Consider the following 17,829-nt stretch of genomic DNA (forward strand, 5'->3'; position numbering starts at 1 on the left):
CTAAGTATTTGATGTTACTTTGAAGAAGAAAAAAAATCACATTGACTCTCGACTACTCTGTATAAGCTAACAAGGTAAGTATGGAATTTCTGAATGTGAAAGTTTTAGTTGGATGACTTTTGTCTTTAGTCACACACTTCCATATCCCTGTTATATTACTGTTTTTATATTGAAAAATAGAATGCATGTTATTTTAAAAACAGTTACCAATCTACATCTCCTGGTAATCATCACAGAAAATGTGAAAGAAAATAGCAAGAAAGAGAGAAATAAAAGATTTTTAAAAATTATCAGGGTATTATCCTTCTTCCTGTAGTTTAACCATGAATATTTTATATATGCTCCTTTGTACAATATCAACTGAGGTAATTCAGACTTAACAGCATAAATTATTAAATGTGTTCTACAATATTTTAAAATGTTTTGCAAGAAATTTAAACAGATTCACTAATTATTACTAAAACTTTTGCCTTCTATTAAAGTTTTGTTAAATACTGTTAATTACATAATTAAATTTTGTTAATCTTTCAATATTTTTTACTGTTCTTTATACAAACTCTTTCTCGTGATAATCAGTAATTTACAAAATTACGTAGGGTTTATCTATGGAAACCAAAATTAAAATTCATGACATTGTATACAACTACCTGAAAACATATAAGTACCAGAGGATAAAGAATTATGCCTAGATTAATAAAAGATGTCTACATCTAATAGTAATGTAGGGCACTAACAAATCCCTAAGGGTTTCAACTGAAAACAAATTTAGTTAAATGATTATTTCTCATCCTCCCAACTTTCCTTAATTCTTAACATTGTCTGAATATTTTGGATATTTTCACCAATTTCCTTTTTAAATTCAATGCTCCCATTATTTTGTATGAATTCCAGCATCAGAAAAATGTAATAATATTAATTATAATGATAACAATGGACTTAAATAAAAATTATATATTTGGGGGGTGGGAAAGCTCACAGGCTATTTTTAGTGCTGTGCCCAAAATATTTTCATTAGATCATCTTATCTTCCTATAAGAAATGAGATTATAGGTTATAGGAAGAGACCTTGCAAGCCATTAAATGGAATCATGGGAAATATTTTAGAACCAAGTGGAAGTTAGAGATTGATATATTAGCCCCTTTCATTCATTTTACAAAGCATGGACATTTGCTCCAGGAAAAAAAAAAAAAAAAGAATTGGCCAAAGGCACAGGGCAAATAAAATACAGAGCCAGAAATGGAGCAGCTATCTTGACACCCTAGTCAAGAATTGTCTTTTCATCTGCTTGCTTCCATCTGTCTTTCCTAGTGGACTCGTTCCAGGACACTAAAGACTAGTCTTACTTTTCACCACTGCATTCTCAGAGTTTAGTACCATGTTTTGGAATATCATAGGTGCTTAATAAATAGTTGTTGAGTGAAGATAGAGATAAAAAGAAGATGAATAGCTACAAAATCCAGGAGAATATTTAATTCACTTAGCAGCCATTATTAGCACAGCATATTTGGATATGAACTTTATTTTGAATTCATGAAATATACCTGGTGGACTCATTAGTAGTTTATGGGTTAAAATTTATTTTATTTTGTAATATAGTAGGTGATACACTTTGCATCATATCCTCAAACTTGAATATCCATTTGCTCTTTTTCTGCTTCTAACCCTATTCTGTCCATTAAAAATTATCCTCTGTGTGACAGCCTTTCTTTCTAGGGCTGCTACAACTTGGCCTTCATTGAATTGACCTACAGATTTGTCTAAAGTTTAATTGATTCTGAATATATTCTTCTTCTAAAAATAAGGTGAAACCATTGATAGAAGAAGACATATGTTCTATGGAAAATTATTTGTTGGTGTTTCACAAAATAATAAAAAAATACATGTCAGACTTTAAATTAAAAATTGGGATGGCTTCACAGATGATGTTGCAGCGAATTGGGAGGGAGGGAGGAAGGAAAACACACTTTTAGTTTTTAGAGGCGCTTGTTCTATTTTTCACTGGCTCTGTTTTATCTATTTAACTTGGGTCTTCTGATTCTCTTTCTTTTTGGTATGGATAATTGCTTTGTTGTTAGTGCTTTGACACTGAGTGACAGTGCTTTTGGGTGGTTGACAGCCAAATCTATTGGCAGACGATAGTCTTCATACACGGAGAGGTGCTTTCTTTCTGCCTAGTGACAGTAAGAGCTTCTGAGTTGACAGAGGAGGTCTCATACCTTTCAGAAAAGAGACAAAAGCAAAAGTGGGGGGAATGAGATTTCTGCCAGAATAAAAACATCTATTTAATTCTGCTTTAGAGAGAAATACAACAGGCAGTGCCTCTAATGATTGCAAGTCATTCTGTTTATGTGTATGTCCTATAGAAAATGTTATCACCTAGTAAGCTCTCAAGGTCTCCCTATCTTGCCTTTGGAAACATAGCAAATGAAAAATAAATTCATTTTCTCTCAGTGAAGTTCATTAAAAGGAGACAATTAGGAGCAGAGTACAGAGAAGATGGAAATGCGATTTTGATGTTTCAGATCACTGAATTAATGCCATGCAAGTAAAAATATACCTAATAATGGATGGCAGAATTATGTTTCTGAATTGTGAAAAATATTTTGTGCCAAGTGATTTGGAGGTATAAGTTATAGGACCTGATTTGCTATCCATAATTTATAGTTGAAAATTAGACACTTTGAGATTAAAAGCATCTTCCTCTTTTTCTTGAGAACAATGTTCACCTTTTAGATTCTAAACTACAGTACAGGTAACAGGGGACAGTTGTGAAGCCCAGAGACAAGAAGACATAGAGAAAGGGCTCCTTGAGGATTGGGATTATATCTTGAAACATCATGTTCCTCCTTTAGGGTCTTTCATAGAATGGGGGATATTTGTGAATCTCCTGAAATTGTGTCTAAACTTTTGTTTGCACGTACAGTTTTCTGATGAGCAAATTTGTATCTTTATTGAATTCACCACAGACACTCCATAGACTCAAAGGAAGTGAGAATCATGTGAAAAATACCGTGTTTCGACCACTATTTCAGCTATTAAATTTTTGTTTGTTTGTTTGTTTCAATGAAAGTCTTGGTGTCCTACAGGAATGGTAAAGGATTAAAACTCAGTAATGTGTTTATTGACTGAAGGTTGAATCTTCAAATATTGCACTGATCATTCTTAATTAAGATAGAGTCGCCACATTAGAAAAGCCTGAACTAGGTCCAACTGGGCAAGTCATAGGATGACAGATTTTAGCTCCAGACCTGGAAAGGCTTTATAACAGCATCTTCAAGGAATAGAGTGGACTGCCTTGAAAGATAATGACATTTAGTTTAAAAAAAATGTTTAGTTTTTATTCAATAGCATGCAGTACCTATTAACAGAATGTCTGCTGTTTGCCTGAATCTGTTCTGGGTAACTCAGATACATCAGTGAACAATCTAAACAAGGTGCTTATTCTTGTGGCTGTTGGGCAGAGATGAGCAATAAACAAAGAAATTACTAAGTAAATGGTATGATACAGCAATAAGCACTATGAAGAGCAGCGTTATATTAAATGACTCCAAAGGAGCCCTGATTTAGATAGCCCGATCAGAGAAGTCATTAAGGGATATCTGAGAAGAAATCTGCAGGACTAAATACACCAGTCATTTGATTATCTGGAGGTTGGCAAGGGCCTTCCAAGGACTTTGAAAAAGAGTCATTGTTTGTGTTGGAGGGGGGGGGGGGGGGGCTGAGAAAAAATGCTCCTCTAAGGTCCCTTCCAACTCAACAGTATAATGTCAAATATGATCTCAACTTCTACATTTCATCATCCATTGACTCTCAGGTGTCCCTTTGTGAGATAGGATTTATGAATAATTGAGTTGAAATGGATAGGTAAATTAGTTTTTTCAACTGAACTGTAACACCTACTGTGATAATTCAACTGGGAATGATGAATGGTGGTAATGTTGGTTATCTTAATTGTCATTATAGAATCCAGATTCACTTATCTGATATTTTAAAATATTTTCCCCTTTCTTCTTGTTACTCCAACTGACTTTATCACAGCGACTTATCAATTTTTAATTCACATTTGTCTCATCAGTGAATTGCTGGAGGTCTGTAAGCTTCCCTTTTGAAATGTTGCCCGAAAGGAGAACATAGATCATACAAATGCACTTTTTAAATTCAATTAGTGTTGGGTCCATGGTTAGGGTCGTGATCTGCTGGTGTTCCAGACTGTTTCAGAGGTAGCCCCATGCCCACCAGTACATTGAAGAGTAAAAAAAAGAAATGAAAAGAAAAAGACATTACAGTATTTTCAAGAAGTAAGTTCTAAAATGAACAGCACATCATTTATTATATCAGTCAAATCTATATTTGTAGTAACACATTTTCAGTGTTCTAAGCACTTCAGCACTTCTTAAATGGAGGTCCTATAATACAAGGGGGAACCAAAAACTCAATTTATCTTCTGGAGGGTGGGCCCCTTGCAGCACAGGCTTCCCCTGCTTCATGAGTGTTCTGGGAACCCGTCTGTATTAGTGTACCAGCTGGCGTTGTTGTGAGAGGCTTCAGTGACTTTTTTCTGAAGTCTCTTTCAACGTGTTTACCCATTTCAAGATAAGTCATTTACGAGGGCACCTGCCCACATCACACTGAGTGTTCAGCAGTTTTTGACCAAAAATGGCATGACCCCCATGCCTGGCCCTCCCTATTCACCTGATCTTGCCCCAAGTGACTTTTTGTTGTTGTTTCCCCGATGAAGAAGTTCTTCAAAGGGAAGCGTTTTGCCAATGTGGAAGAGGTGAAACAAAAGAATGGCCGAAGTACTAAAAGGGATCAAGATCAATGAATTCAAAAACTGAGCAGTGGAAAAAACACCTTGATAGGTGTATTGAAGTGTAAACATGTAGAAATAAATGCACATTTTTTAATAAGTCAATTTCACTTTGGGGGGGTCCCCCCTAATATATTGTGTAGTTCCCATTCTTTCATTTGTCTACCCTTTGTTTCGTTCACAGATATCTATTCTTACAGTGACCAGGGTACCGTGTGACACGTGTAGGTCTTAAAAACGAGTAGGAGATAGTTCCTGCTCACAAGTACCCAGCAGTCTAGTGTGTGAGCATGAGTGACGGCCAATGGACGAAGGGTGACCTAGGTCTGGTAACACAGCCAAAAGCAAACTACAGGAAGCAGAGAAATAAAACGGGATGGAGAAAACCAAAGTACAGAGGAGCAGGGCCTCGTATGCTGGGGGACAGAATGAGACAGGCATCCTTTAAAGCCATAATATTGAAACTGGGCTTCCTAGGGAAAAGTGCAATTTCAACAGAACAAAAAAATACTACCACGTGAATAGGTAGGGTACCCGGGAGTCCAAAGGAAACCATATGGTTTCCAAGTGAATTATGCATATGGGGGAAGTATTTTAGTTTGGGCTCTTTTGGTTGTCAGGATAAGAAATCCCTTTGCAACTGGTTGGAGAAATGTTTTGGGTTTGTTTTTTTTTTTTTTTTTTGGAATGATAGAATTAGTAATCTCATTGGCAGGAAATGAAATGCAGCTGAGCTCCTGGTTCAGCATGGTGGTCAGGAGCAGCAGAGACTGCCCAGTGCCGTCTCATAACTGATGGGTGTGGGGCACAAGGGAGAGGTAGGAGCCCAAGAACACACAAAGCTTTTGAGGTGGGCGAGGGAATTCAATATCCTGGCAGAGAGAGCACTCAATAAAAGTATCTACTCTTAACTGACGGTCTGACAGATTGAGAGAGTTCTTTCAATAGGAAGAACATTGAGTATCCTTTTGACACTGCATTTTGGTGCTTAATCCCATGTTGCAAGAGTCAATTTTCAGCCTCTTTGTAAGGATTTTAGTAGGAATGACTGTATTGCTTTTCATGATGAATTGTGAGTTTGGGTGTGATAATGTAATGTTTACATTTGTGTTTACTAAGAACTTTGATATACACTTATGCTCATCATACACTTGAATCAATTCTCATGACACTGTGATTAAGTTGGTACAGTTTACAGATGAGGCTACCACGGCTCAGCTATTTATTCCCAGTTTAAAAGTTTGCTTCTAGTAACAAGAAGATATAACTGATGGACCTTAAGCTCTGAATACCCTGATTCTTCCCAACCATCAAAAAGCACTGCTGTAGAGCATAAATCTCATCCAATCAAATGTTTTTTGTTTTTTGTTTCATATTGCATCTTTGTTTCAAGTCCCCTCCTATTTAGTGATTTGCATTCCAGCTAATTCTGTGTGAATTAAAAAACTGAACTTCCTCACAGGATAGAACCTTAATCTGATGACTGTAGACTCCATTCATGACTAATGTAAATCATCTTAATTCTCTGTACTGGCAATTAATGGATCTTAGATGGTGATAGGTCATCTTATACAAACAAAACAAAAATTAAGAACTTTCAGTACTCATTAGACACTCAGTTTAGTTCCAATCCTCATAAGGTAGTATTAGGTCAGATCTTAGGGTCACAAATCCACTGTAGGAGTATATGCCTGAACTTCAGTGACATAATACCAGAACTGAAGTTTAGCCGATGTAGATAACAAACAGCTTCCCTTTCTGAGTTGTCATCCCTTTGGGCCTGCCTTGTTGTTTAATATTTTTAATGTAGCCTTTAGTTATTAATGAAAACTAATACACATTTTTAGGTATAAACTTAAACACAGGCTTCCCAATGAATAATTTTGTTACCAAACTCACATTACGTATATTTAATTAAAATATGTGTTTTGGAAAACTGTTTGCTTTGATTCCCACCAGTTGAAACCCAGATAGACTGAAATTTTAAGTTTCTATTTGAATACATTCCACTTCTGCCTTCTTTTATTCATAGATGCTTTTTAGAAATTAATTTTGTTAGAATCTCAGTGGCAAAACTATACATATAGGGTGCCAGGAAAATAGTCAGAAAATTACACAAAGGTAAATGTGCTATTAAAACATTGCTTATATAAAAAACAATTCTAGAAGATTTGGATTATAAAAAATAATAACACAAGTTACACTGGTATACAAGCATTCACCAATAGTATGAGGCAAATCTAAATTTGTTGACAGGAGATTATGTGTGTGCACATGTATATATGTGTATTTAAAAATATTAAATTACAAAAGATTGTTTAGAAAATACCATAGCAAATATCATGTGTGCTCATACATATGCTCACAAAAAGTATAGAAGAATATACATTTTAATAGGATTTCACGTCAGTAGTATATATTTGGGCACATTTCACTCTTTTAAAAATTTTCTTGTTCTTAAATATCATACAGATTTTTTTTGAGGGTAATAAAAGATACATTTAAAAAGGGAAAACATGCAGTTTTTTTGTTTTTTGTTTTTGGTAGTCTTAAAATTTAATTCATTTGCCCCTCAGGGATCATTCCTTCACTGCATCAGATTCTAACATTCTTGTACTATATCCCTCCTTTCCCTGTTTGCCATCCCCAGTCCGACTTTCACCCTCATTGAGAAGTGGAAATGGAAACTTACATCAGCAATTTCTACTAAGATGTACGTCTCTGAAGATATACATATTTGAAAATAACTTCAGGATGTTTATTTCAGAATTTTTGAATACATATTATTATTTTTTGTTAATTACCTGACATTTTGAACCAACAAATTAGAGATGATTTTAGAATACATATATAACCCCTTAATAAACATTGACTAAATTGATTTTCATGACAACTTGGTCAAAATTTCTGTTTTAGTTCTCCAATACTGCTATTATTGAATATTTTTTATTCTCTCCCCCAAATGTAAGGCATTGGGTATTGTCACCATCTCTACTTCCAGTTTTCTTCTTCATTTTTATTATTCTCCCCAATATTATACTCTGTGTAGTTACTGTCTAAATATAAGTCAGCAAACTTAATGTTTACATGTTTAGAAAGTGGCCTCAATAGAGATTTTCCCAGTGCCTGAAAATACTGTAGTCAGAGGTTGGAAAATATTATCTTTAGGTGGTAAAATGTGTAAATTACAATTTTACTCCAGTTTCATCAATATTTCAGTATCTAGTGCACTGTTAGGGTTATATAAATATTAAATTCTAATCATATTGACAATATCTACTTAAAAGAATCCTTTCCAAATAGGCTATGTAAATAATGATTCATTTGGGTAAGTGAAAATATATTTGGATATAAATGTTATAGACTCATTGAACTGTTTGCTGGAGAGTAGTACTCTGCTGAACAAGTCCTCAGAACCATATATTTATGTGTATATCCATACATGTGTGTGTGTATATATATATATTCACATGTGTGTGTGTGTGCATATGCATGTGTGTGAGTGTGTGCCTACTTGTATTATGTATATAAAGTTTGGCCATCCACTTGTTTATTGTACTTGTCATAAGCTATATTTTACTTAGTCATCATATGCCTTAACAATTTCAGGTTCATTCTTCCCCCCCAGCCCTCTCTGGAGACACCTGTGTGTTGCCCTCAGATGTCCCTTTAATTGTGTTTTCACAGCAATCATTAGAATTCCATGTGGAGATTTGTGAAAGATTTATTGTAAAGATCAGATTACAGGAAATCCCTGTTCAAGGTTCAGTCTCTACAAAGTAATGATGCTATTTAAGAGCCCTGAATCTCTTCATACCCATCACTTTGACATATGCCACATTTCACTTGGTTGAAGCCTCCTAAAAGGGACTGCTAGAAGCAATGTCAGTGCTGGTGTGGGCATATTTGTAAGTGACAGAGCAATTCCTGTGCAAAGCCCTTAGGTTGTAAATGAAATTATTTTGAGGACTTTAGCAAATACCAATCTACTTGCAGCAAGAAGCCCTGCTTCTGTAAAAGCTTCCAAGTTTCTAAGTGCTCTTACATAGGTTCTGGGCAGAATGACAGGAAGATGAGTCCAAATGAAAAGCTATAAATGTATTTCTTATGCTTTTTATTGGTTTTAATTTATCAAAGCGCCTGTTCATTTGAAAATAAAGATATACAGGTATACTTATTGTACTGAGGTTTAAAATAGCAAGAAAAGCATAGAAATGTCCATAATTTGTATAATTGATAAGTTAAAGGGTGTATGTGTGTGTGTGTGTGTGTGTGTGTGTGTATGTGTGTGTGTGTAGGAAAGAGTTAGTTAACAGGAATAGAATATACATACAAAGAGAGACATATTTTGTTATATTTCAAGCCATAATTTTAATTAAAATACAAGTTACATGCATACTGATAGATGCTAGAACTATCAATATAATGTAGAGTTATAAAACAAACTATAGAATAATGTATACACTAGAATACTATTTATGTAAAATGATACAAAAGATATACATGGAATAGGTCTACCATATCTAAACATAGGATGATAATTTATAAAAATATACTTAGCTAATTCATGATTGAAATTCCTATATAGGAAGAGCACAGGAGAATATGAAGATTATGACTATCTCAAACATGTTTTGTTTTTCTAATCAAAATATGAAGCTAATATTAAAATGCTAGCAATGAACTTCTGGTGTCAAGTACAAGCATTTTTATTATATTAATTTCTAATCTCTTATTCTAAAATTTTCTCAGTACAGAAAGGAACTAACAATAATTGATCTTGCTATTTCCATATACTACACTGATTGATAATTTGGGCAAATATTTTTCTCTTTGGCAGTGAGGTGTTATGGCTATATATTTTAATACCATTGCAGAAAACAAAACAGGTTTCCTATAAGGTTATGTTTATACAGTGTGATTTTCAATAAGACATTTAATTCTTCTACTATTGTTGTAAGACACCAATTTGAAGATTATTTGATTTAAAATGTCTTACATAATTTACCTATGCAAGATTATAGTTTAATTTTAATTGCATTTAAGACATAAGTTTTCCTAAAACAACACTCACCGTGCACCATCAATTATCTTTGAGATAGAAACAGAGAAAACATATTAATTATAGGTCATGACCCAGCAAATTATGAATTTCCAACCAGAAGTAAATTATCACCACTAATTAGCTTCCTTGTTTGCAAGACTGTGTTAAAGTCTTCATTGCATTAGTCATTCCATAAATCACTTTTCAACATGCAAAACTGGAAGAAATGAGAATATTAATATATGCTAAGAGCTTCCTAATATTCGGGCACAGAGTTTTGTTGGGCAGCTTCTACTGATCAGAAATATTTGATCACATCATTGTTGGAATATTTGGAAGAAAAGATGTCTTTTACTGATACAGATTGTTTACACGTCATTTCTTTCCCTGCCCCTCCCCCAACCAACGTCCGTTACGTCTTGGACAAACTGAGTCTATAATAATACTAAGTGGAAAAGGGGTGGTGTTCTGAATAGATTCCATTGTCATAAACTTTTTAGCAAAACTGACATTAGTGAAGTGGGTTTGCCTCAGACCCTCACCAACTTCAATTAACAATACCAAATTCTCGGTTTATAACTGCCACGAATAATAGAAAAGTGGTATAATCTCTTTTTTCTTCTGCCATTTCCCCAATCTTTTTCTAAAATTCTGTACAACCCTGCCTACACAACTTAGCTGTCCCTATTCCCATTTTCCTTGGCTCCTACTTCCTGGGGTTTCAGCTAGAAACCTGACAACAAAATATTACTAATGAGCTAATAAATATTAATGACTTATAATGGGCAAGTGCACTTACTCATTCCTACTCACAGAGCGACATATTCAAAATGTGCGTGATTAATTTTTTCTCTAAAATAATGTTTTCACATTCTTCCCACTAGAATACAAGCAACACGAGAAAAGAATATTTTGTCTCTTTGGTTGACTATGTCCCAGCACTTGAAGAGAGAGAGCGTGGCAGATGACAGATGCTCTTCAGAAATAAAGAATAACAATAACAGCATTTCTGAAGTATTTCAAAAGGCGAGAAAAGGGTCGGAGACGCCCGTTTTTCCCTGCTTCTCACTTCGCAAGGACTGCCCCAAGGCAGGGTGTGGGGAGCTAACTCCCTCAGCACGCTGATCATCCTGTTGCATTTAGAAATCAAATCAGCCTACTTCGCACTCTGTGAAAAAAAAAAATGCTATTTTGCTGATTAGCTCTTTTCCCTGAGGAATCAAACTTTTAAGAAAGCTTTTGTCTCCTTTGTTTGATTCCTAAAATAAAGGCTATTTCAGCACTAGTGTGAAATGCAGCCTATTTTAGCAGTCATGAAAACTTCAGGAAACTAAAATCAGGTCAGACGCCGGGTAAAAGGTTAACAAGATTCTGTCTTCACCACCACCAAGCCTTTCTAGCTCTCCATGCTCCCCCCTCCATATCCTGCTTTGGCCAAATCCCCAATATTCTTTCAACTTCCCTAATGTTCTCATGGCCCTTCTAAGTATCACTATTTTTATGAATTTCTTGTCCATCGTGAGCAAGGGATCATCCCCGAAGGGAGTGACTCACACGTGTTTGTGTCTTTCCACAATGCCAGCTGTATTAGGGGAGACCCCCCAATAAGCCAATACAGTCACACGCAGGCCACACGCAGAGAGGGGGAGCTTATGTAATAGAAGAGAGCAGAATGAGTGTCCCCTGCAGTGTCCACAGCTGCTGAAGTGGGCATCTCTGATGCCAGGTGTCTTCAGTGGGGGCACGCATCCAGTGCAGGGGAACTTCAGCAGGGCTCCGAGCGTGGCGGTGGTACAGCCAAGCTCTAGTGTTGGGTGGTCAGAGCTCTGAGTTCTTAGAACGCACAAGGGGCGGAGATCCCACTCATATTGGTGTCCGGAAGGAGTCCTTGTCCAAGTGCCCAAACTTGTGGATTTGAGTATTTCAGGCCCTGCTAAGGGCATTCCCATTACACTCCATTAGCTCAGTCTTGACACAGCACTTGACATAATGTTACGGCTGATAGTGACTCTATCCTGGATTGACAAAGGTGTCTCAAAAGTCTGCTCTGCTGTTGCTCTGTTCATGTTCCTAAATCAACCATATATGTTGACCAGTAATATAAGAGGGTGCATAGCATTGGAAAGATGGAGCTTTCCGTATCCATAAGAAGGGCGTCGAACAGTGCTTTCCATGATACACTCCCCAGTTTCATCAATACTTTTTCTCTCAGGGCACCAGAAGCTTCCAGGCGACCTCACTCAAAGACCACTTTTCCAACAGCACTTGACCTTCTGAGCTGCCAATACAGTGGCAAACGACCACCGAGGCACTAAACTCTCTACTGATCTTTCTCCTGCCTCTTTGCTTTGTTTTCTGTTATGTTTTCTGGCTCCTTCTTCTTACCTAACCTCAAAATGATGAAATTACCCAGGGATCTTACCTATATAGTCTTTGACTTCTCCAGCTTTCAGATCTTCCAATTCTGTCCTATGGCTTTAAATAAAATATAAGTGCAGAACATTCTCATATTTCCCTCTGTAGCACCACTTTCTCTTCCGAACCGTGGAGTTAATCAATTTGCCTTCTTGGATGGTCCTTTTCGATGCTAATGAACATATCACAAACATTAACAGGTTCAAAACTGAACTTGGTCTCCTCTTCCCCATAAACATGCTCCTCATCCTCTAATTTTTATGAACTAAACCTGGAATTGAACGTTCATGTTTGCCTGTCCCATAAATATAGTATCTGACATCGTGCATTAAGCGTGTGTGTGTTTAATGAATGAGTAAAGGAGGAGATAAGGTGGTCATTGGAACATCTCTGGAGTAGCATTATGTTGGCACCTCCAGTTTTACCAACAGGTATTTAACTGTATATTTTTCCATAGACATTTAATTTAATATGAGATGCAAAGTTCTAGTTTATTTTAAGCTAAAAAAAAAAAAAAATAGCAACCGCATTGGTATGGTACTATAGTTAAATCATTTCATTTTATCCTAAATAACCTTGAGGGATAGGTATTGTTTTTCTCATTTCTAGATGATGAAGATAAGGCTTAGACAGTATATGTGAGTCTCCAAAAGGTGCCCAGCTAGCAATGGACAGAGTTGTAATAGGAATTCGGATTTTTTTAAAACATATTATTCCAGGCCATTGTTGTAATATATATATTTTTTCATTATATAAAATGAGGTCAGTGGAAGATTAGCCTCAGTTTCTTCATCCATAGAATAAGGGTAATAATATCTACCTCAATGTGATAATTAAATGAGATAATGCATGTAAAGCACTTAGTTACTATGATTGGGTGATGGTAAGCCCTTGTGATGGGCTAGACTTTATTAATATGAGATTTTAAATCTCTTCCTCTATGAAATGCAAAGCAATTAAAGGCTTTTTAGCGAGACAGTGATACAATGAAAGCTACTATGGGGGAAGATTAACCTGTCACTTGTGGAAAGGTAATATTAAAGTAGAGAGGAATCTGGAAACACAGCATAATAATAGCTCAGCCACACAGTGCTGCCTGCTAAACTACAGTGGTGGTTTGGGGCTCCCATCACTGGCTGGACAGAGTGGGCAGGAGGGCAACCCCAAAAAGAGGAGTACCAGGTACAGGAATCTCCGGGCTCAGGCAGAGCCAGCAAAGGGACCCAGGAGGAAACCTTGAGTCTGAGAAAGGGAATGTCACATCTGTAATGGGGGTGGCGCTGTGACGTGTCAAGCCAGCAGCAAGGAAGGATAGAAAACCATAGTTGTGTTCCATCTCAGACTGAATCTTGTCCGCAGAAATGTGTGTACAGTGCTCTTATTATTAACTATGTTAGTTGTCATTATTTCAGAATTCCAGACTTCTGAAATTGTACATTAGATGCTATGATAGCTCAAAGTCCACACTGACATGTGACAGTAATCTTCATTAGCCACCATGGCCTTCAGGTGTCCGAAATCGTGTGTTATGGCTAGGCCTGCTTCACTCAGCCATGCACAGCATCTGTCTGACCTTGGAATGAATTTATAAACAAAGGCGCCAAGGCCAGGGTGAGTCTCATGGAGGTCAGGTTTGCAGCTGGCCTGATGGTTCAAGGGAAATCGTCGGCGGCGGCAGCCGTCCGTCTCGAGAGACGATGGTGTAGCTTCTTAAGAGTCTATCTGCACCGCCGAGAATGGCTGTGCAGTCCGACTCGGGAGTGACACGGTATCTGTCTCCTCCCGTGTTGAATTGACATCTTGCGATGACGCTGGAGTGTCCTCTCCAGTGAAGCTGAAGCTACAGAGCCTGGGCAGGGTGATACGGAGGGTCTGCTGTTGCCCATGCAGCAGACCCCCCCCTCTCTTCGCAGCTGAAGGGTCTAAGGGAAATAGTTCAGATACAAGCCTTCCACACTGAGAGGGGTGTTCCCCTGGTTTAAATAAAACAGAACTGGACTTTTTTTGACACATGGTGGAAGCATGAGGTGGCTGAGAAGTCCACACTGGGTTTAACACTTGCATTGATCAATATGAAAAAATAAAGAATTAAATGGAGAGATGTTAATAAGAATTAATTATGGTGGTTTTCATGGTGTTAGAATTCAAGGGCAAGAACATTAATAGGACTTCCAAAAATTTTTAAAATTGTATTACAATAGGTAAGCCTTGTGCTTATTTGGTTTATTCTCATGCCTAAAAAAAACTAAGAGGGACTGCAATAATAAGTTGGTGGTTTAAAAATTATGCTTCCTGGACTGAGAATTAGCCATCAGGAATGGACCACGTGTACTTTTTATATAACCAATACAGAACTGCTATTAAATTCGTTGCTCAATAAAAGTGTGAGAATTTTATATTTTAAAAACATGGTTAACATACTGTTTTAAATTTCTTTACTGAAACCCCACAGCAAACAATAACAAAACTCCCAGAGCATTATGGCTGCTCAGTGAAGTAATAAACTCTTGGATTAGATTCTCTGCTTCAGCAGAATCCAGGTACATGCACAAGAGTGATATATCGGGGGGCCAGAGATACTGTTGAGAGTCTTCACAGCAGACTGAACATTGGAAATGACACTAAACCTTGTGTCAAGACACACACAAAGGCTTCCAGACACAGAGTGCACCTGAGGTTATAATCTGTCAAGACTAACAAAGAGTGAGTACCTGTGAAAGCAAATAGACTCTGATATAATTGTCATCTCCAAATGGGTGAAAAAAAGATTTTTATTTGCAATTAACATTCAAGTGCCTGAGACTGACTCATTTACTCATTTTCTGGCAAGTTATGTAGTGATATACAGGAGTAATAATCATGGTTACATGGCACATTTATGCAATATTTTTCATCCTTAAGGATCCTAAAGCTCTTTACAATTATACCTAATGTTTGTTAAAGTACTTTTAAGGGGGGGAGGGGATGACAGAGACATTTGAAATCTTATGATTATTAAAAACCTTGATGCAGTAAGTATAGGAACATTTCTCATGAAACTGTTGCCAGGTCTAGTGTAGGAAATGAAATTCCTTTATGAAACTGATGAACTGATGTTTATACAACTTTTTCTTTAAGACGCTTAAAGTCAGTCTCTTCTCTCTTTTAACTATCTTGAAAATCACATGCAATTTGGTCTAAAATTACTTCTTTGCAGAATGTTAAGGAAGGGAATATTCTTAATAGAATAAAAATCTATTCTTTGGTCAATAAATACACTTATTATTTCCAAAAAAATCACAGGCAACATCTTAATAATAACATTAGAAATACTAATTGTGTGTGTGTGTGTACTCATCACCCACAGTCAAATAACATCCCTCACCATATATGTAGCCCCCTTTACTCTTTACTACTCCCCCCTCCCCCCTTCTCTCTGATAACCACCATACTATTGTCTGTGTCACTGAGTTTCAGTTTTATATTTCACATATGAGTGAAATTATACAGTTGCTAACTTTTTCTGACTGACTTATTTTACTCAGCATGATATTCTCAAGGTCCATACATGCTGTTTCAAATGGCAGTATTTCATTTTTTATGAGTGAGTAGTAGTCCGTAGTATATATGTACCATGTCTTCTTTATCCAGTTCTCCGTAGAAGGACACTTTGGTTGTCTCTATATCTTGGCCACTGAATAATATTGCATGAACATAGAGGTGCATATATCTTAGTGAATAAATGCTTTTGAGTTTTTCAGGTAATTAGCCAGAGGAGGGATTGCTGGATTATACGGTACCTCTATTCTTAATTTCTTGAGGAACCACCATACTGTTTTCCATAGTGGTTGTACCAGTTTACATTACCACCAGCAGTGAATAAGGGTTGCTTTTTTCTCCACAATCTCTCTAACACTTGGTATTACCTGTCTTGTTGATAATAGTCATTCTAATAGGTGTGAAGTGGTATCTCATTATAGTTTTTATTTGCATTTCCCTAATACCTAGTGAAGTTGAGCATCTGTTGGACCTTTGTATGTCCTCTAGGGAGAAGTGTCTGTTTAGGTCCCTTGCCCAAGTTTTAATTGGATTGCATGTTTCTTTGGTGTCAAGTTGTATGAGTTCTTTGTATATTATGGATATTACTCCATTGTGGAGTTATTGTTTCAAATATCTCCAATTCCGTTTCTTGCCTTTTTATTTTGTTGTTGGTTTCTTCTGCTGTGCATATACTTTTTAGTTTGACATAGTCTCATTCATTTCTTTTTGCCTTTATTTCCCTTGTCTTTGGGGTCAAATTTATAAAATGTTCTATATGACCATGGTCCATAAATTAATACCTATGTTTTCTTCTTTGAATGATTGGTAGAATTTACTAGTAAAGCCATCTGGTCATGAACTTTTATTTTGGGGGAGGTTTTTGATGGTTGTTTCAATTTCCTCACTGTTGATTGGTCTATTTAGATTTTCCAGTTCTTCATGATTCAGTCTAGGAAGATTCTGTATTTCTAGGAACTCACTCATTTCTTCTAATTTGGTGGCATGCAGTCTTTCATAGTATTCTTACATGATCCTTTGTATTTCTGTGATGTCTGTGGTTAACTTCTCTTTCATTTCTGATTTTGCTTATATGAGTCTTTTGCCTTTATTCCTTAGTGAGTGAAGCCAGGGAGTGGCCATTTTTATAACCTTTTTAAAAAGCCAGCGCTTGACTGTATTAATTTTTGTATGGTCTTTTTGTTCTCTATTTCATAACTGACAGTTATGCTCTAATTTTTATAATTTTATTTCTTCTGCTGGTTTTGTGTTGCTTTTACTCTTATTTTTTCTAGTTCTTTAAGATGTAATGTTAGGTTGTTTATTGGGATTTCTCTTATTTCTTCAGACAGGCATGTAAGGTTATGAACTTATCTCTTATTACTGCTTTTGCCGTAACCCAACAGCTTTCATATGTTATATTCTCATTTGTCTTTATATATATTTTGATCTCACCTTTCATTTTTCTCTGACCCAGTCATTTTTTAGCAGTATATTGTTTACTCTCAATATAATTGTGGGTTTCTTTACTTTCTTTTCATACCTAGTTTCTAATTTCAAAGCACTGTGGTCAGAGAATATGTGTGGTATGATTTCAGTCTTCTTGAATTAGTTGAAGCTAGTTTTGTGAACCAAATATGATCTGTCCTTGAAAATGTTTCATGTGCACTGGAGAAGAATGTATAATCTGATGTTCTGGGATGAAAGGCTCTGTAAATGTCAATTATGTTCATTTGCTCTGATGTGTCAGTTAAGACTAATATTTCTCTATTGATATTCTCTTTGGATGATCTATCTAGAACTGTCAATGGAATAGTAAGGTCCCCAATTGTCACTGTTTTTTACTGTTCTCCCTTTAGTTCTGTTAGTAGTTGCTTTATATATTTCTTTTTTTTTTTTTTCTGGGATGAATAATTACCCTAATTTTCTTTCAAAATTGATAGACAATAGATTGGTGGAGTTCAGGTATTCAGTCCACAGATATTTACTGCATGTCAACTCTGTGAAAGGAATTGCATTACCTGCAACACAACAATTCTCTTG

The sequence above is a fragment of the Furipterus horrens genome, unplaced genomic scaffold (assembly GCF_987537825.1).
Source record: "Furipterus horrens unplaced genomic scaffold, mFurHor1.1.pri manual_scaffold_10, whole genome shotgun sequence".
NCBI classification, from domain to species: domain Eukaryota; kingdom Metazoa; phylum Chordata; class Mammalia; order Chiroptera; family Furipteridae; genus Furipterus; species Furipterus horrens.